The following is a 22,617-nucleotide window of genomic DNA, read 5'->3' as shown; positions in this document are numbered from 1 at the left end:
TGTTAAAATATTAAAACAAAATTTAAAAGAAAAATCAATAAGTTCCTTTGTAGGGCAGTGGAAGGGTCCCATGGCAAGGGTAATCATCTTTATAACTTAGAATTCTCTAAGGGCTAGATGTTCTCCAAAAATAGAATGAAGTAAGTCAAGTGTTTTATTTTTTGTTTGTTTTTTGTATTTTGCTTTTTTCATTAAATGTAGAGAAATATTTGTATTTATCAAGTGCTACTATTATTTTGTAGGGATAATTTCAATATTTATATTTTCTAGTAAACAGGGAACAATCACTTTAATCATTTTGAGAATCAAATTTTAATTTACATCCATTAGTTTAGCAAGGCTAATTGGACAAAATATATTTTCTTAGGATTGTCTTTTTCCTCTGCAATGCTCAGATAACAATGTCATACTATCCCATTTATTCAGAAATCACATATGATTCTTGGTAGATAGAGTCTTCTTATATTTGGTTTCCTTTAAATTACTGAAATTTAAGTCCTGAATAAATACATAATATGCAAAAGGAATAGAGATAGTTAAAAATAATGGATTCAAATAAAGGCATGGGAGCTCTAAAAGTAGAAGAAATATCCATGAAATTTTAATATGAAACAATAACGTGATATTAAACACCAAATTTGTAGTTCTCATAATGGAAGTACAATGTATGAACTATGTAATTAATTAGGTATTGATGGTTTAATTAGCAGCTGCGTGTGTATCAGGTAAGTGTGTTAGCTTACCCCCAAACTCCTATTATTTGGGATGTAGAAGCAGAAAGACTGTCTTGTGTTTGAGACCAGTTATGCTAGCTAATAAGTTACAGGCTCTCTAAGACTACAGATTAGGAACCCATGCAAAGCAGATGTGTGCACAAATAAAGAAACCTGGGAATTGTAACAAATGCATTAGTATAAAAATAGTAAGATGATGAGTATTAAGCTTGAACAAAAGCTAGATATAAAGGAAGTGGTAAAAACATGTTCTTGACGGACAGATCAAGATATGTCTGAAAAGAATAATGACAAGATATCTAAGCTCTATAGTCTTTAGGAATAAAACATCTAAACATGTAAATGGTGTGCCAGGTACTCATTTTGGACCAAAATTATCAAAGTTGTAAACAAAATATCCTCCCTTTCTTTACACACTGATAATTTAATTTCCATAAATTCTTCTTTCTCCAGATTTTCTGAACACCCTTTCCTTAAGAAATAGTTTGCCAGAATTTTATATAATTTATCAATTTGGTGGTTCTGCTTTTAACTGAGAAGCACCACGCGTGCCTTACATCAGTAACATTCTTGACACAATAGAACCTTTCTGAATTCTGATGTATTTTCTGTTTTCAATGTATGAAATAAATATATTAATAGAGAAACTGCAAACTATAAGGCAGAAGAAATGCAGAGTGAAGTAGGTATAAGACAAAAATCCTATTACTATAAGGTAATCAATCAAGTAGAACTAATAAAAAATGAACCATACAAGTTAATGTAAATATAAAACTACCAATACATTTTTTGTTGGCAAAATATGCTTTAAAATATGTTAAAGATTCTTACACATAAACTGTCATTATCTGAATATCAAATCAAGCTGCATGTCCTGTATGTTATCTGTCAGTGCTATATCGGAATAACACTTGTTCGTTGTTTCCTGAATATAATGAAAAATCAGCTTTTGCAAGTCCAGGGAGAATTTTTCTAGTAAAAGAAGATATTATTGTTTAAATGTAGAAGGTTCTTGAAAAGTCTTAACTAAGGTCTTGTAATTGTGAATGAAAGCAGTTAAATGTTATGCTAAGGTGTGATAGGCCAAGGGTAGACAATATCATGTTTTAGAGAAAGGTGTATTCTAATGGTAGTGCATATCTTTATGGCAATGTAGCTTGAAGAATATTTTCTGAGTTTTCTTTAATATCTATCTTTTAGCTGTTTAAATAGGAAAAATCCTACAAAACAGAGTTAGAAATGTAGCAGAAAGTAGAAGTTGGTGTATCTTGGCTTCTTTGTCAAATATCAAATGTGTACAAATATACATGTGTAGGTTTATTTTTGGATGTACGGTTCGAGTCCCTTCATCAACTTATCTTTTTTGGCCAATACCATGCTATTTTTATTACTATTACACTGTAGTATAGCTTGAAATCAGAGATGGGGATACCCACGAAAGTTCTTTTATTGTACAGCATTGGTTTTTTTTTGTTTCTTTGTTTTTTTTTTATTTGGTTTTTCTTGTGATTTTGAGAATTGTTATCTCAAGGTTTGAAAAAGAATTGGGGTGGAATTTTGATGGGAATATCACTGAAATTGTTGATTGCTTTTGGTAAGATGAACGTTTTTACTATTTTACTCCTATCAATCCTTGAACGTTGGAGAGCTTTCCATCTCCTGACATTCTCAGTTTCTTTGTTCAGAGACTTGAAGTTCTTATCATATAGGAATTTCACATGCTTAGGTTAGAGTTTTACCAAAATATTTTCTATGGTTTGTTGCAATTGTAAAGGCTATTGCTTCCATAATTTCTTTCTCAGCCCATTTATCATTTGTATAAAGGAAGGCTACTAATTATTTTGGGTTGGTTTTGTATCCAGGACTTTTCTCAAGGTGTTTGTTTTAGGAATTTTCTGGTAGAAATTTTGGGAATCTTTATTAATTCTAATCACTTCATCTTGACGTGGGTTTAGTTTTGGTGAAAACCATATGGAGAAGTGGGAGCATTGCTATTTTAGATGGAACTAATAAAATTAAAGTAAGACATCTGTGTGGGAAGAAAATAAGCATGGATACAGGAAAGTAAAAGTAAATTGATAGAATTTCCTATTATCAAGAATAATGTACAAATAAAATTCGGAGGTAGAAAATAAAACCAAATGATAGTTTTCTGTCAGTTCTTTACGTGTTCTTTTAGGTTTGGAAATCAAAAATTGCTTCTCATATGAAAATGCTGGGTGATAACTTTTAATAAAATAGGTAGTTTTTAGAAAAAAAATTGTAGAGATAAATCAAACATCAATCATGTCAAAACATTCAGTAAAGGGAAAATGAGGGCACAGTTCATCTAAAAGTTTAAAGGAAAAATATGAAAATGGACCAAATAATCTGTTAGAAAAATGCCTTATAAAGTATGTGTGCATATTGAACATGACACATACCCCTGTAATTCTAAAATTAATAGAGGCAGAAGGACCCATGATTCAGTGCCTGGATTAGCTACATAGCAAGGTGAAGCCATCTTGTATTATATGAGAAGTCATTGGATTAAAGGGGAGGGGTAAGTAACATATTATGTTGCAGGAGAATGAAAAGCAATATTGCAGTTTTGCTCAGACGAATCTTTATTCATTTTGGGAATACTTAAAAGATAAAGTAAAATATGAAATACAATGAGCCTGACCTTCAAAATTATTTGGTAGAGAATAAAGCAAAAAAATGCATAAATAATAATAGAGAAATGGAGGCTTGTGGATCCCTAAGTCTTAATAAACAGTATAGAGCTTTCTTGATCCTGTCCAGGTCAGTGAGAGATCTCTGTAGGAAAAAAATGGCAGTCAAAAGTGATATGAGAATTGTAGTCACATGACAACCTGAGGTTTTTCTCTGCCTTCTGTGTAAAACTGTACACAAATGCACATAATAATGGCAATGAAAATAATAAAGTTATAAAGTTAGTTATTGCCTAAAACCTCTATGAATGCCCCAACACAATCCCCTGACACTTTGTCTTTTTAATTTTAGTGTAGTTACAGTAAAAAAAAATAGTAAAGGAAAATGTGTTTCCCTCCTTTGAGACTAAGATCCAGACACTGTGCTTCATACCTCAATCAAACTTCCCTAGAGGCAAGAAGAGTTCCTATTCATAATTTTGTTGCCAATTAATGCTGCATTGTTTTGTAGCCAAGGTATGTATAACTTATGATCTACTTGTCAGAGGAAAGTGATTTGTAAAAAATACAAATAGAAAAATTTCAGGAAAGTTCATGTAAAAAAGGGCATTTCCAATTGTACATTAAACCTCACAAATCCATAGTGGGAGACAGAAACTTAACAGAGAAATAATGAAACTCACAGAGGTTTTGATTCAAATGAACTTAACAGATATTCAGGACATTTCACCCAACCACAAAGGAGTATATGTTTTTCTCAATACCTCATGTAACATTTTCAAAAATTGACCATATAATCAGTCACAAAGCAAACCTCTGAAGATACAAGAAGATTATAGTAACCCCTCGAATTTTATCAGATTACCATAGATTAAACTGGACTTCAACAATAACAAAACCAATATAAAGCCTATAAATTCATGGAAACTGAAAAACTTTCTACTCAAAGATCACTGGGTAAGAGAAGAAATTAAAAACTTTCTAGAATTCAAAAAGGCACTAAATTCCAAACTTATGAAAGAGTATGAAATCAGTGCTAAGAGAAAATTTCATAGCACTTAATGACTACATTAATTGGAGAGTTGGAGATCTCTCTCTCTCTCTCTCTCTCTCTCTCTCTCTCTCTCTCTCTCTCTCTCTCTCTCTCTTTCCTTTTTTTTTCCGGAGCTGAGGACCGAACCCAGGGCCTTGCGCTTGCTAGGCAAGTGCTGTACAACTGAGCTAAATTCCCAACCTGGAGAGCTCTCATATTAACAAATTAAAAGTACATCTGAAGGCTCTAAAAAGAGAAAAGAAGAAGGAGGAGAAGGAGGAGGAGGAGGGGGAGGAGGAGGAAGAGGAGGAGGAGGAGGAGGAGGGGGAAGAAGGGGAGGAAGAGGAGGAGGAGGAGGGGGAGGAGGAGGAGGGGGATAGTAGCCAAAAGTTCAGAATACCCATGATACAACCAACACACCCAATAAAAGTTAAACAAGAAGGAGAGCCCAAGTGATGATGCTGAAATCCCACTTAGAAAGGAGAACAGAACAGTCATGAGAGATGGAGGGAGACAGAGACCTAGTTGGAAATGGGGAGAGCAAGAGGAATAGGTGGGCAATGTCAGGTATGTGGAGAGACAGGAGACTGTCCCAGAGGACTTGAGATTGAATTGAAATATGCAGTTGCCAGGGGGAGGGGGAGGGTGGATGATGTAGGAGGCCCCAGGATTAGGGATGCTCCCTAAGAATCAATGCAGGCGACCTTAGCAGAAATAACAAATGATGGGGACATGGAACCTCAAGAGACCACATCCTTTAGCTGAAAGGATGCCCAGTAGAAGGATGGGGATACCAAGCCACATAGAATACTTTTGATGCAAATTTGGTCACATCTAAAAGAAATGCAGGCACAAAACTGGAGCAGAAACTGAAGGAATGGATGACCAGTGATTGATCCATTTTGAGAGCCATCCCATGGGCAGGCACCAATCTCATACTATTAATGATGCTGTGATGTGTTAAGAGATAGGAGCCTGGGGTGCACCTGGCACTGCCCTAGCAGCCGGTTCCTCCCCTCGGCAGCAGTCTCGTTCTGAAGTCCGGGTGCCGGTCCAGAAAGATGTGGGTGTTTGGTTATGGATCCCTCATTCGGAAGGTGGACTTCCCCTACCAAGACAAGCTGGTTGGTTACATCACAAACTACAGCCGGCGCTTCTGGCAAGGCAGCACCGACCACCGCGGGGTCCCCAGCAAGCCTGTAAGAGTTGTGACCTTGTTGAATATCCTGGGGGGAATGTATGAGGTGTTGCTTACAAACTACCCGTAGGAAAAGAAGAAGAAGTAAAAACATATCTTGACTTCAGAGAGAAAGGAGGCTACAGAACTACGACAGTCATTTTTTATCCAAAAGATTCCACAAAACTATTCAGTGTTTTGCTCTACGTTGGAACATGTGATAATCCTAACTATCTTGGACCTGCACCTCTGGAAGACATTGCTGAACAAATTTTTAACGCAGCTGGTCCAAGTGGAAGAAATATAGACTATTTTTTTGAACTTGCAGATTCTATTAGGAAACTTGTGTCAAAAGATGCAGACGAGCATTTCTTCTCTTTGGAAAAATTAGTAAAGGAACACTTAGAAGGAAAATAGAACCTGATTTGCACACAGAGTCACCAACTCCCGCAAAGAGGCAAGAGTTCTAGTCTTCAGAGAATAACATCAGTACAGAACAGCAGTATGTTTTAGACATTCTTACTTGAAGATATTACTATTTAATATTGTAATTGAAATATCACCTAAATTTACAATTTATTTGCAAGTGTCCTAAGGCATATTTAAAAGATTTTTATAAAGGAAAAAAAGTGTTCATGTTGTACAAGTGATTTCTTAATTATATGACATTTCAACATTTGTTCATTACAAATACAGGTCTTAACTTCCTGTTTCTATTAGATACATGGTTACCATGGTTTGTTGTGTATAAGTTTAAAATGTTATTAGAAATATTTAGTAAGAAGTAAGGTTGCAGCACTGATTGTTAATTTCCTTGTTATTTGGAATTAAATGAAGATCAGATTTAGACCAAAAGAAATTGGATTTTTTTTAATATAAATTGTTCCTTTGGAATTATAATGTGCTTTCTTCTCCTTTGGGGTAAAAAGGTATTTTATTACAAAGAAAAGCTCTACATAGCTATACATATATCAATCCACTAATGATAATGATATTTACTTTGTATTTATCTCATAATGAAACTTTAAAATAAAAGATAGGTTTTCTGGTGGAAACATAATAAAAATAGATTTTATAATAAAAAAAAAAAGAGATAGGAGCCTAGTAGAGCAAGCCTCTGAGAGGCTCTGCCCAGAGGTTGACTGAGACAGATGCTGATACTCACAGACAAACATTGGATGGAGGTCAGGTACCCCTAGAGTAGAATTAGGGGAATGATTGGGAGCTCTGAAGGAGATGATCACCCTACAGGAAAACCAACATTGTCATCTAACAATGACGTCTGGGAGACTCCAGAGACTCAGGTAATAACAAACAGCACGTGGGCTCTTCCAAGACAATATGTAGCAGAAGGATGTCATGTCTGGCCTTAGAGGGAGATGATTTTAATCCTTTAGAGACTTGATGCACCAGGGTGGGGAATATGAGGGCGGGACTAAAGAGGAAGAGAATGAGGGAGGAAACTTACGAGTGGGGGCCAAGAGGTGGGGCAGCATCTGCAATATAATAAATGAATAAATAAAGATAGATAGATAGATAGATAGATAGATAGATAGATAGATAAAGTGGATAGAACATTCCATTTAAAAGCAAAGCATTGTTAAAATGAAATCTAAGAGCTTAGCCGTTAACACACATGAGCAACAGTAAATGGCCACAGGAGATTGTATTTATAAAATTAATACACACACATGTGTGTATCTGTGTATGAATCAGTTTTTATTAAAGAACTAGAAGGGATGTATTTGAGAAGGGAAGGGGAGACATGGGAGAAATTGGAGGGAGAAGATGGAGGAAAAAATAGTAAAAATATAACACTCTGATAAAACTCTCAAAAATAAATGAAAGTATATATTGCTGTGTCTACATGAAGGCTCGGAGAAATGATCCAAGCTTTTATATTTATAGTATGCATGTGTTATATAGTCACTAAATTGTTTTAATAGAAATAAAAGTAAAGCATAATCAAAACTTGAAATGGAAAATCTTTATTGGTGTTTCATTATTTTCATTAAGTAATATCAGAGAGAGGACACCTACCCACAGTCATCCTAGGAAACAAGGCAGGAGCAGTGGGATTCTGAGTCCATCCACTCCTCATGGGACTTAAGTTTAAGGCCATAGCCTTAATATTGAAGAAAGTTGGTAAGAATTTTATAGTCTTCTAAAATCAACTCCTCATATGAATCTGCTACAATTGCTAATTACCAAGATTTATTAAACAGAGTTCTTAATCACAGTGTTAGAATATCAACATTGAAATTGTTTTCCTTGTCTTAATATTAGGACCCGTAAGCTCTACTGTCTAACAGCTATTCATGCTGCGTGGCAGACATGAAGAAAACACCAATTAAGTGTGGCAGTGGCTTCAGGCATGCGCATAAACTTTTCCACCATACAAATCTCAAAGGTCAGACAAAGAAACGAGTCCACTGAATTTAAGGTCAGAGAAAAAAGTTGAATTAAAATTACTTATAGGAGTGAGTTGGATATTCTTTTTAATAAGAGTATCCTCAACACTACTTAACAAACCAAAACAAAATCAAAGCAAACAAAACCTATTCTCTCCACTGGAAAGTGCTAACTTTATTCTTAGGAAGGGTCACGAGCTTCTCCCTATAGCCATGTTACGTTACTTAGCTCTTGAACAATAACGTGACCCGATGAGTCAGACATTGCTCTATTAATCATTTGCATATGCTTAGGGAAAGGCGGGGTTCTTCATTGCACCCTCCTGCTCAGAAGGAAAATCGATTGGCTCAGGTTTGCGAAGATCACTTCTGGGTCATCATGGCTGCTCACAGTTCAAGAGGTCAACATTGGGACATGTCCAAAGAGCAGCATTCCTCAGCAGAACATCTTTAACACTGCTAAATAAAGAAATTCCATCCAAAGGGCACAACACTGTTATTCAGAGAGCAGTTAATTTTGACTTTAAACATACTTTCTCCTTTTATGAGGTAATAATGATTCTATTTTATACAGTTTACCCAAGAAAATAAATAATTGTGTGACATTCAAAGAGAATTTATGAAAATTCCTCTTGTTCAAACACCTGAATTTTCTTCCTCTTACCATAGGTAAAGAAATTAAGGTATGTTCTGACTCTCTCTCTCTCTCCATATATATATATATATATATATATATATATATATATATATATATATATATATATATATGTGTGTGTGTGTGTGTGTGTGTGTGTGTGTGTGTGTGTACGTATACATACATACGTATATTCACATACATACAATGCCCACAAATATATATATATGTATATATATTCTAGTATTTCTAGTATTTAATAATATGATCAAATATATTTCTATCCTGTTTTAAAATAATAATCACTGTAAAGTTTTCAGTGTTATGCAAGAAGTATTGTAATTCTTACTGACTTTTTCCTGGAGTTACTGTGCTCTTGCTTTGCTTCATCAGTGTTTCTGTTGCCACTCACAGTCCGCAGTCTCCATTAGAACATTTGTTTCACACTGTGAGGCACATCAGGTGATGCATCATTCCAGCTCATTTCATTTCTGGAGCCTGTCTTCCCGAAACCTCTTTTTCCTTGCTCAAGTTCTCAAGGCCAATCGTCACATTGGCTCTTATTTACTTTTTCCTGAATTTCTCTGGATCAGGTTTCTCTTTTTTTTGCTTGAATTGTACCTTCAGGAAAATATTGATAAAGGTTCACATAGATGGTACATGTTTAATACATGTCCGACTTTAAATGTTTCCCTCTTGATTTTGGTGTCCCTGTTTTTGTTGTTAAATTATACTGATTTTTTAAAATTGAAATTTAATTTATTCATAGAGTACATTCAAGTAATAATTTTACCTTCCGAAATCCTCCCCCCATTCTTCCCACTTGCTGGTCCCCCCAACTCCACTTCTTATAATTTCTAATTAAAAAAGAAACAACAAACATAAACCATCAAGCCAGAGTAAAGAAAAAAACCATAAGAGGACCTAAGAGGAAACACACACACACACACACACACACACACACACACACACACTCATACATACCCACTCATACATGCACATTCACACTCACACACTAACACACATACACTGTCATACACTCACACACACACTCATACACGCACATTCACATACATACAATGCCTATAAAAACTAAAAATGGAAACATTAATGTACAAAAGGAGACCAGTAAAACAAAAGCAAATATAGCAATAGGAAGAAAAGTATACAATAATATCATTGAGTTCTTTTCTTGTTTAGTATCTTTTATTGGACATAGAGCCTATCCACAAGTGTGGTTATACCAAATAAGGGATTCTAATTAAACCTTCAGTAGTCTGTAGACTCTTGATGTATCTCATACTTACGTCCTTGGTTCTGCTATTGCTGCCATGACATCTAGTATCCAATTAATAATTAAAATTGTGTGTGCACTTGTCTCCTTTTATCCTTCCTAGCATCTTCAGTTTATATTCATAGATGGAAAGCGAGCATGCATAATTTTCAGGAATAATATTGCAAATTATTTTCCTATCTGTTCATACAAGAACTTACCAGACCCTCAAAAAATGTATGAAAAAAGTTAAGGTTCTGCTTGAATTGCAAATATGCATTAGTCACTAGAGAGTGTGCATTTATCTGAAGAGATTTAAAGTTTTTTCTTTCTTGGAAAAAATTTTTTCAAACTTCACCATAGATAAAAATATCTAATTTTTTCTTCTCTCTATAAAAGATTTTCTTATATTGAAAATATTCTCCACTACTTCATCTTCTTTATGTCTGTCTGTATGTATTGTGACCGTGTTCTCTTTAACCAGTGAAATGCTGCATTATCTGCTTCATAGAAATACCAAGAAGTTTTCAGTTTCTCTATATGACAAAAGCTCCAAATTCTATGCAGTAATCCTACAGAAAACTTCTGTCGAAAGTAACTCAGAGGAACCTGCTAGTAAACTGCCTGTACTTACAGCCATGAAACTCAGTCTGAGATAGCCGATGGCATTCTGTGTAACATCCACAGGGGCTAAGGCTCAGGTACACCATCACTGTCACAGGTACTCTTTCTTGTATACAGAGTATCTAGAAATTCATTACACCAACAGTAGTATAAGGGGATGCTTCCCTTTCAATTTCCTTTGCACCTCACCAGCACTGTCCATTAAAGAACACAACTTTTACTTTTGAACTTAGAGGATGCATATAAGGATTGATCAATCCATTAAATGTACATTTAAAATTTATTAACCATATCTTATTAAACTAAGTTATAATATTGTTATAATACCCAGACTACAGAAAGTGTTCTTTACAGCAGCATAACGACATGCAAAATTAGCTTTTATTTTTCACAAGTGTGAAAATAAGAAAAGGTGCTGTACTAAATATTCTTCATCTTCTAAGAAAAAATTTTTGTTTGTTTGGTTGCTTTTTGACAGAGTTTTTCTTTCTGTGTTTTTGCCTAATATATTTAAGTTAGAGTACTATGTTCATACATTATTTGACATTTATTACTGACAGATGAGGAGTTCTGTTCTCAACACGACTTATTTTTTGCATTCATAAGGGTGCTTTCCTATAAAAATGCTAGATAGTATAACATTACACATATATATCATGTTTACTCATACATTTATCAGTTACTGGATGTAAACATTTACCTGTTACATTGTTTCACCTATAGACAGTATTTCAGTGGACTGAAGAATTTTAGCAGCTTTAAAACCTTATTCAATGAACCTTAAATATTCCTAAACGAAATTTCAAAGTCATGTAGAATTTTGTTATGCTTTCTGAGTAGCTTTCATTGTTTTTCTATATAAAATTTATCACCTTGTCTTCTGTCACTGGTATATAAAGTTTCAAAATATTCTACATTATTGTCAGAACTTGTTGTCTTGATATTTTATTATTGTTATTTTACCTAATGTGAGACAAAATATCATTTTGTGTTTTAAATGAAGTTCTGTCATGATTATTGATTTTAAAAACACTTGGCATAGTCAATCATGGCTATATGGATTATTTGACTAATATCTATTAAATAATTTGACTATTTTAAATAAAACTATTTGTGATTACATTTCATAAATTAATATTTGCATATATATCTATATAAGCTTATAAAACCATACTGCTTGAAAATAAATTATATCAATCAAAAGATTTCCACCTCACTTTGTTGATGTTCATTTTCTTTTTAACTTGGTGCATGATCCTGGCATGAATTCAGACACACAAAACAATGAACCAGAAGTGAGTATCCAGAACCAAATGTATGTTTAATTAACTTGGACAAGGGTGACAAGAATATTCAGGGCAGAGTGTATAATATGTTCAAAAGATGGCATTGATGACACTTAATGAAAGACATGTGTTAAAAATTGGAACTGTAAAACCCCAAGACCAAAGCGTACAGAAAAATCTTAAAATCAGGGGTCCTGAAAATTTTTTCCCAAGTGTGATAAGAAAAGTAGGGGAGAGACACGCCTGGGAAACCAGAATAGACTGCACTCTGCACACATCTCTGACGCCAGAGGAAAACACCAAACGCCATCTGGAACGCTAGTGCACGAAGGCTCCCGGAAATGGCAGAGCAGATCTACCTAGTTGATGCTGCCACGGAGAGCTCATAGGCAGCACCCCACAAGCAAACTTGAGCCTCGGGACCACAGGTAAGACCAACTTTTCTGCTGCAAGTGACCTGCCTGGTGAACACCAAACACAGGCCCACAGGAACAGCTGAAGGCCTGTAGATAGGAAAAACTACACGCCCGAAAGCAGAACACTCTGTCCCCATAACTGGCTGAAAGAAAACAGGAAAACAGGTCTACAGCACTCCTGACACACAGGCTTATAGGACAGTCTAGCCACTGCCAGAAATAGCAGAACAAAGTAACACTAGAGATAACCTGATGGCAAGCCGCAAGCGCAGGAACCCAAGCAACAGAAACCAAGACTACATAGCATCATCAGAGCCCAATTCTCCCACCAAAGCAAACACGGAATATCCAAACACCCCTGAAAAGCAAGATCTAGTTTCAAAATCATATTTGATCATGATGCTGGAGGACTTCAAGAAAGACCTGAAGAACTCCCTTAGAGAACAAATAGAAGCCTACAGAGAGGAATCGCAAAAATCCCTGAAAGAATTCCAGGAAATCATAAATAAACAAGTAGAAGCCCATAGAGAGGAGACACAAAAATCCCTGAAAGAATTCCAGGAAAACACAATCCAACAGTTGAAGAAATTAAAAATGGAAATAGAAGCACTCAAGAAAGAACACATGGAAACAACCCTGGATATAGAAAACCAAAAGAAGAGACAAGGAGCTGTAGATACGAGTTTCACAAACAGAATACAAGAGATGGAAGAGAGAATCTCAGGAGCAGAAGATTCCATAGAAATCATTGACTCAACTGTCAAAGATAATGTAAAGCGGAAAAAGCTACTGGTCCAAAACATACAGGAAATCCAGGACTCAATGAGAAGATCAAACCTAAGGATAATAGGTATAGAAGAGAGTGAAGACTCCCAGCTCAAAGGACCAGTAAATATCTTCAACAAAATCATAGAAGAAAACTTCCCTAACCTAAAAAAAAAAGATACCCATAGGCATACAAGAAGCCTACAGAACTCCAAATAGATTGGACCAGAAAAGAAACACCTCCCGTCACATAGTTGTCAAAACACCAAACGCACAAAATAAAGAAAGAATATTAAAAGCAGTAAGGGAAAAGGGTCAAGTAACATATAAAGGCAGACCTATCAGAATCACACCAGACTTCTCGCCAGAAACTATGAAGGCCAGAAGATCCTGGACTGATGTCATACAGACCCTAAGAGAACACAACTGCCAGCCCAGGTTACTGTATCCAGCAAAACTCTCAATTAACATTGATGGAGAAACCAAGATATTCCAGGACAAAACCAAATTTACACAATATCTTTCTACAAATCCAGCACTACAAAGGATAATAAATGGTAAAGCCCAACATAAGGAGGCAAGCTATACCCTAGAAGAAGCAAGAAAATAATCATCTTGGCAACAAAAAAAGGGAAGAAAAGCACACAAACATAACCTCACATCCAAATATGAAATATAACAGGAAGAAATAATCACTATTCCTTAATATCTCTCAGCATCAATGGTCTCAACTCCCCAATAAAAACACATAGATTAACAAACTGGATACGCAATGAGGACCCTGCATTCTGCTCCCTACAGGAAACACACCTCAGAGACAAAGACAGACACTACCTCAGAGTGAAAGGCTGGAAAACAATTTTCCAAGCAAATGGTTAGAAGAAGCAAGCTGGAGTAGCCATTCTAATATCAAATAAAATCAATTTTCAACTAAAATTCATCCAAAAAGATAAGGAAGGACACTTCATATTCATCAAAGGAAAAATGCACCAAGATGAACTCTCAATCCTAAATATCTATGCCCCAAATACAAGGGCACCTACATACATAAAAGAAACCTTACTAAAGCTCAAAACACACATTGCACCTCACACAATAATAGTAGGAGACTTCAACACCCCACTCTCATCAATGGACAGATCATGCAAACAGAAATTAAACAGAGACGTAGACAGACTAAGAGAAGTCATGAGCCAAATGGACTTAACAGATATTTATAGAACATTCTACCCTAAAGCAAAAGGATATACCTTCTTCTCAGTTCCTCATGGTACTTTCTCCAAAATTGACCATATAATTGGTCAAAAAACGGGACTCAACAGGTACAGAAAGATAGAAATAATCCCATGCGTGCTATCAGACCACCACAGCCTAAAACTGGTCTTCAATAACAATAAGGGAAGAATGCCCACATATACGTGGAAATGGACCAATGCTCTACTCAATAATAACTTGGTCATGGAAGAAATAAAGAAAGAAATTAAAGCTAATATCAAACAAGTAGAAACAAAAAGGACCATAGAAAGAATCGACAGAACCAAAAGTTGGTTCTTTGAGAAAATCAACAAGATAGATAAACCCTTAGCCAGACTAACAAGAGGACACAGAGACTGTGTCCGAATTTACAAAATCAGAAATGAAAAGGGAGACATAACTACAGATTCAGAGGAAATTCAAAAAATCATCAGATCTTACTATAAAACCTATATTAAACAAAACTTGAAAATCTGCAGGAAATGCACAATTTCCTAGACAGATACCAGGTACCGAAGTTAAATCAGGAACAGATAAACCAGTTAAACAACCCCATAACTCCTAAGGAAATAGAAGCAGTCATTAAAGGTCTCCCAACCAAAAAGAGCCCAGGTCCAGACGGGTTTAGTGCAGAATTCTATCAGACCTTCATAGAAGACCTCGTATCAATATTATCCAAACAATTCCACAAAATTGAAACAGATAGAGCCCTACCGAATTCCTTCTATGAAGCCACAATTACTCTTATACCTAAACCACACAAAGACCCAACAAAGAAAGAGAACTTCAGACCAATTTCCCTTATGAATATCGACGCAAAAATACTCAATAAAATTCTGGCAAACCAAATCCAGGAGTACAACAAAACAATCATCCACCATGATCAAGTAGGCTTCATCCCAGGCATGCAGGGATGGTTTAATATACGGACAAACATCAACGTGGTCCATTATATAAACAAACAGAAAGATCAAAACCACATGATCATTTCATTAGATGCTGAGAAAGCATTTGACAAAATTCAACACCCCTTCATGATAAAAGTCCTGGAAAGAATAGGAATTCAAGGCCCATACCTAAACATAGTAAAAGCCATATACAGCAAACCAGTTGCTAACATTAAACTAAATGGATAGAAACTTGAAGCAATCCCACTAAAATCAGGGACTAGACAAGGCTGCCCACTCTCTCCCTACTTATTCAATATAGTTCTTGAAGTTCTAGCCAGAGCAATCAGACAACAAAAGGAGGTCAAGGGGATACAGATGGGAAAAGAAGAAGTCAAATATCACTATTTGCAGATGATATGATAGTATATTTAAGTGATCCCAAAAGTTCCACCAGAGAACTACTAAAGCTGATAAACAACTTCAGCAAAGTGGCTGGGTATAAAATTGACTCAAATAAATCAGTAGCCTTCCTCTACACAAAAGAGAAACAAGCCGAGAAAGAAATTAGGGAAACGACACCCTTCATAATAGACGCAAATTCTATAAAGTACCTCGGTGTGACTTTAACCAAGCAAGTAAAAGATCTGTACAATAAGAACTTCAAGACACTGAAGAAAGAAATTGAAGAAGACCTCAGAAGATGGAAAGATCTCCCATGCTCATAGATTGGCAGGATTAATATAGTAAAAATTGCCATTTTACCAAAAGTGACCTACAGATTCAATGCAATCCCCATCAAAATACCAATCCAATTCTTCAAAGAGTTAGACAGAACAATTTGCAAATTCATCTGGAATAACAAAAAACCCAGGATAGCTAAAACTATTCTCAACAATAAAAGGATGTCAGGGGGAATCACAATCCCTGAACTCAAGCAGTATTACAGAGCAATAGTGTTAAAAACTGCATGGTATTGGTACAGAGACAGACAGATAGACCAATGGAACAGAATTGAAGACCCAGAAATGAACCCACACACCTATGGGCACTTGATTTTTGACAAAGGAACCAAAACCGTCAAATGGAAAAAAGACTGCATTTTCAGCAAATGGTGCTGGTTCAACTGGAGTTCAACATACAGAAGAATGCAGATCAATCCATGCTTATCACCCTGTACAAAGCTTAAGTCCAAGTGGATCAAGGACCTCCACATCAAACCAGACACACTCAAACTAATAGAAGAAAAACTAGGGAAGCATCTGGAACTCATGGGCACTGGAAAAAATTTCCTGAACAAAACACTAATGGCTTATGCTCTAAGATCAAGAATTGACAAATGGGATCTCATAAAACTGCAAAGCTTCTGAAAGGCAAAGGACACTGTGGTTAGGACAAAACGGCAACCAACAGATTGGGAAAAGATCTTTACCAATCCTACAACAGAGAGAGGCCTTATATCCAAAATACACAAAGAACTCAAGAAGTTAGACCGCAGGGAGACAAATAACCCTATTAAAAATGGGGTTCAGAACTAAACAAAGAATTCACAGCTGAGGAATGCCGAATGGCTGAGAAACACCTAAAGAAATGTTCAACATCTTTATTCATAAGGGAAATGCAAATGAAAACAACCCTGAGATTTCACCTCACACCAGTGAGAATGGCTAAGATCAAAAAACTCAGGTGGCAGCCGATGATGGCAAGGATGCGGAGAAAGAAGAACACTCTTCCATTGTTGGTGGGATTGCAGACTGGTACAACCATTCTGGAAATCAATCTGGAGGTTCCTCAGAGAATTGGACATTGAACTGCCTGAGGATCCAGCTATACCTCTCTTGGGCATATACCCAATAGATGCCTCAACATATAAAAAAGACACGTCCTCCACTATGTTCATCACAGCCTTATTTATCATCGCCAGAACCTGGAAAGAACCCAGATGCCCTTCAACAGAGGAATGGATACAGAAAATGTGGTACATCTATACAATAGAATATTGCTCAGCTATCAAAAACAATGACTTTATGAAATTCGTAGGCAAATGGTCGGAACTGGAAAATATCATCCTGAGTGAGGTAACCCAATCACAGAAAAACACACATGGTATGCATGCATTGATAACTGCTATTAGCCCAAGTGCTTGAAAAACCCTAGATGCCTAGAACAAATGAAACTCAAGACGGATGATCAAAATGTGAATGCTTCACTCCTTCTTTAAAAGGGGAACAAGAATACCCTTGGCAGGGAATAGAGAGGCAAAGATTAAAACAGACACAGAAGGAACACCCATTCAGAGCCTGCCCCACATGTGGCCCATGCATATACAGCCACCCAATTAGACAAGATGAATGAAGCAAAGAAGTGCAGGGCGACAGGAGCCGGATGTAGATCGCTCCTGAGAGACACAGCCAGAATACAACAGACACAGAGGCGTATGCCAGCAGCAAACCACTGAATTGAGAATAGGACCCCCGTTGAAGGAATCAGAGAAAGAACTGGAAAAACTTGAAGGGGCTCGAGACCCCATATGTACAACAATGCCAAGCAACCAGAGCTTCTAGGGACTAAGCCACTACCTAAAGACTGACCCTGGACTCTGACCTCATAGGTAGCAATGAATATCCTAGTAAGAGCACCATTGGAAGGGGAAGCCCTGGTTCCTGCTAAGACTGAACCCCCAGTGAACTAGATTGTTGGGGGGAGGGCAACAAGGGGGGGGAAGATGGGGAGGGGAACACCCATAAAAAAGGGGAGGGGGGAGGGGGATGTTTGCCAGGAAACTGGGAAAGGGTATAACACTTGAAACGTATATAAGAAATACTCAAGTTAATAAAAAAAAAAAAGAAAAAAAAAGAAGTAAAGTAGGGGAAACCAAAGCAAGCACATCAAGTTAAATTTTGAATTTATGAGAAAAAGCAAATAATAAATATAGGCTCTCTTTAATATGTATTACTCAATTTATAGTCTCCTGACTGTAAAAGAGCAAATCTTGGGCATGTACTGTAATTTTAAGTTTTCAAATTCATGAATTCAAATACATTTTAATACTAAACGTAGCAGTTTGTTTTCATATATATATATATATATGCATATGTATATGTGTATATATAGTAGTCTTTATTCATATAGTATAGAATGTATGCTGTATCATGTTACATTTTATAAAGCATTATCTTTTGACGCACTCAATGATAATACCATCCAATGATAGGACAAAAACTCTGTAAACTTTCATGTACTGGAAATTTATTTTAACATTAGATATTAGAGATATTCTTTACTATTTCATGATTATGATGGGTGGGTCAGTAAAACCTTGCCCATCAGATAAAGGAAGTATTGATGAAAATTTATATATCCCATAAGAGAATTATTTTGTCTTTTAGATTGCTTCCCTCAAATTTTATGACAGTCCTATGATTTTTTAATTTAAATTAAATTTTAAGTAATATTTAGTAGATGTATTATTTTTTTCATTTGTGGGGGACTTTACATTAAAGAAGAATGTAATTTATTTCATACAAGTCCTCGGTCATATTTAAGGGCTTCTGAGTATATAAGGTATTAGAACTTGTCTCCCAGAAGACAGCGCTGAATCTGTAGACATGACATTCAGACTCTTGTCTTGAACACGAGCTGCGGTACAGAAACCACTTCTTTTCATCAGACTTTATTTTACTTTATTCTGTTTATTGAAAATGGTCTTTTTTCTCACATCGTATATCCTGATTATGGTTACCCATACTCCTCCCATTTCCTCCTCAAATTCCTCCCTATCAGGATCGACTCCCTTTCTGCCTCTCATTAGAAAACAAATAGGCATTTGAATGATAAAGATAAAATAAAGTAAAATAAAACAATAAAATAAAATACTACACCTAACACAACATTTGAATCAAGCAAAAGCAAATGAAAAGGATAGAGCAGAAAAAAAAGATTTGAAAAGTATGCAAAAACAAAAACAAAAGCCAGCTTTTTCAAGAATTCACGAATTCTAAAAAAACAGACAACAACAACAAACCTCACTAACCTGGTGGCCATAACATATATGAAATACCTGTAAATAAAGAGAGTAGGAAAATAATGTAAAATTAAAAATGATAAAATAAAGCCCATGTATCCTATCAGACCATGGCCAAAACTGGTCTTTAATAACAGCAAAAGCAACAGAAAACCTACATACATGTGGAAACTGAACAATTCTCTACTCAATGATAATTTGGTCGGGGATGAAATAAAGATAGAAATTAAAGACTTCCTGGAATTTAATGAAAATGTTGACACATCATACCCAAATTTATGAGACACATGAAAGCAGTGCTAAGATTAAGATTCATAAATTGGAGAGATCTTATGCTAACAACTTGACAGTACACCTGAGAGCTCTAGAACAAAAAGAGGCAAACTCACTGAAGAGCAGAAGGTAGGAAATAGTCAAACTCAGGGCTCAAGTCAACCAAATAGAAACAAAACAAAAGCTGATTCTTTGAGAGAATCAACAAGATAGATAAACCTGTAGCCAAACTAACCAAAGGGCCCAGATGCAGCATCCAAATTACCAAACTCAGAAATGAAAAGGGAGAAATAACAGAAACCAAGAAAATTCAAGAATAATCAAATCCGATTATAAAAGCCTGTACTCCACAAAACTAGAAAATCTAGATGAAATGGGTGGCTTTCTAGACAGATACCACATACAAAGTTAAATCAAGGTAAACTCTCTAAACAGGCTCATATCCCATAAGGAAATAGAAGTCACTAAAAACCTCCCAACCAAAAGAGTACCAGGGTCAGATGGATTTAGTTCAGAATTATACCAGACCTTCAGAGAAGACCTGATACCAATATTCCTCAAAATATTCCATAAAATAGAAACAGAAGGAACACTACCTAATTAATTCTATGAAGCCATAATTACTCTGATACTTAAACCACACAAGGACCATAACCAAAAAGAGAACTTCAGACCAATCTTGCTTATGAATATAGGTGCAAAATTACTCAATAAAATTCTTACATCAAAACCATCATTCACCATGATCAAATAGACTTCATCATAGGGATGCAAAGTTGATTCAATATGTGGAAATCCACCAGCATAATCCACCATGTAAACAACGTCAAAAAAAAAATCAAATTATCATCGCCTTAGATGCAGAAAAGGCATTTGAAAAAAAAAAAAACGCAAAACACCCCTTAATGTTAAAAGTATTGGAGAGATCAGGAATTCAAGGCCCAAGCCCATATTTAAACACAATAAAAACAATTTAATACAAACCAATAGCCATTATCAAATTATTTGGAGAGATACTTGAAGCAATCCCACTTTCAGGAACAAGACAAGGATGCCCACTCTCCCCATATCTATTCAATATAATTCTTAAAGTGCTAGCTAAAACAATACAACAACAGAAAGAGATCAAGGGAATAAAAATTGGAAAAAAAATAAATGTATCACTATTTGCAGATGATTTTAGAGTATACATAAGCAACCCAAAAAACTCTACCAGCAAAGTGGCCAGATATAATATTAACTCAAATAAATCAATACTTCCTTTATAGAAATGAATAAAAAGTCTGAGAAAGGAATAAGGGAAACAACTCCCTTCATGATATGGACAGATAATATAAAATCTCTTGAGGTAACAGTAGCCAAACAAGTGAAAGATTTTTATGATAAGAACTTTGAGTCTCTCAAGAAAGAAATCAAAGAAGATCTCAGAAAATGGAGAGATCTCACATGCTCATGGATTGACAGGGTTAACATAGTAAAAATAGGCATCCTACAAAAGGCAATCTACAGATTCCATGCAATCCTCATCAAAATCCCAACGCAATTCCTCAAAGATATCAAAAGAGCAAATCTCAAATTCATCTGGAAACCAAACAACCCAATCAAAAACTGGAGTATATAATTTAACCACGAATTCACAACAGAGGAATCTCTAATGGCTGAGAAACACCAAAGGAAATGTTCAAACTCCTTAGTGATCAGAGAAATGCTAATCAAACCCACCCTGAGATTCTATCTTAAACCAATCAGAATGGCAAAGATCAAAACCACAGGTAACAACACAGTTTCCCAAGGGTATGGAGAAAGAGGAACACTTCATTGTTGGTGAGATGGCAAACTGCTATGACTATGGAAATCAATTTGGAAAAAAATTATAGGAAATAGACCTACCTAAGGACCCAGAAATATTACTCTTGGGAATATACCCAAAAGATTCCCCACCATGCCACAGGGGCATGTGTTCCATTATGTTCATAGCAGCCTTATTTGTGATATCCAGAAGCTGGAAACAACCCAGATGTCCCATGACAGAAGAATGGATACAGAAAATGTGGTTCATTTATACAATGGAATACTACTCAGCTACTAAGAAGGAGGGCATTTTGAGTTTTGTAAGCAAATAGATGGAACTAGAAAATATCATCCTGAGTGAGGTAAAGACCCTAAAGGGCATGCATAGTATGTTCTCAATCCGTGGATATTAGCCTCCCCCCCCAAAAAAAAAGAAGAAAAGGAAGAAAAGAAGGAAAGAAAGGAAGAAAGAAAGAAAGAAAGAAAGAAAGAAAGGAAGGAAGAAAGAAAGAACATAATACCCAAGACACAGTCCACAGAACTCAAAAAGGTCAACAAGCTGAAGAGCCCAAGTGAGGATGCCTCAGACCCACTTTGGAGGGAGAAGAAAGCAACCACAATGGGGGTGGGGTGGAAGGAGGGAGCGACAGGTGAGGGAAAGGGTACTGGGTTGTGGGAAGTGGAACATGAGCTGGTATTTTGTGGAGAGAAAAGTACTGAAGCCCTGAGGCCCAGCAGAAGGAATGGAAACAAGGGAAGGGGGTTTAGAGGACTCTCTAGAATGTACGAGAGACCTGCAGAGTGAGAGACTCTTAGGACTCAAAGGACCCTAGATGAAATACACTAGAGAGGGGAGAGGGAACTTGTTGAGCCTACCTCCAGCAGAATGACAGGGCATCAAGCGAGGAATGGGGTTGCTATTCCACAATCAAAGCTTGGACCCATAATTCTTCCTGTCTGAAAGAATTGCATGAATAGAAATGGGGAAGAGTCTGAGGAAATGAAGGTCAAGCAACAGGCTCAAAGTGGATTCCATCTCAATGGGAGGCCCCAAGACCTGACAGCATTACTTAGGCTATAGGGAATTCACAAATAGAGGCCTATTATAACTGCCCTCCAAAAGGCCCAACAAACCTTTGAAAGACTCAAATGTAGATATTTACAACCAACCAATGAGCAGAAGCTGCTGACCTCTTTGATTGAGTTAGGAAAAAGTTGGAGGAAGCTGAAGAGGGGGCGGGGTAACCCTGTAAGAAGACCAGCTGGCTCAATTTACCTAGACCACTGTGATCTCAGACACTGGGTCACCAACCATGCACCAGCTGAGATGAGGCCTCCAACACACATATAACAGAGGACTCCTGGGTTTGGGTTCAGTAAG

General features: G+C 36.2%; 1 pseudogene; it reads left to right on the top strand.

Moving 5' to 3' along the window:
* The first annotated feature begins 5,482 nt into the window (after positions 1-5,482).
* On the top strand, positions 5,483-6,015 carry Chac2-ps2 (ChaC glutathione specific gamma-glutamylcyclotransferase 2, pseudogene 2; annotated as a pseudogene).
* Positions 6,016-22,617: the final 16,602 nt, after the last annotated feature.

This window comes from Rattus norvegicus, chromosome 11 (assembly GCF_021556685.1).
Source record: "Rattus norvegicus strain SHRSP/BbbUtx chromosome 11, alternate assembly SHRSP_T2T, whole genome shotgun sequence".
Taxonomy (NCBI): Eukaryota; Metazoa; Chordata; class Mammalia; order Rodentia; family Muridae; genus Rattus; species Rattus norvegicus.
Note: the sequence above shows the minus strand (reverse complement) of the source record. Positions and strands in the feature narration are given on the sequence as shown.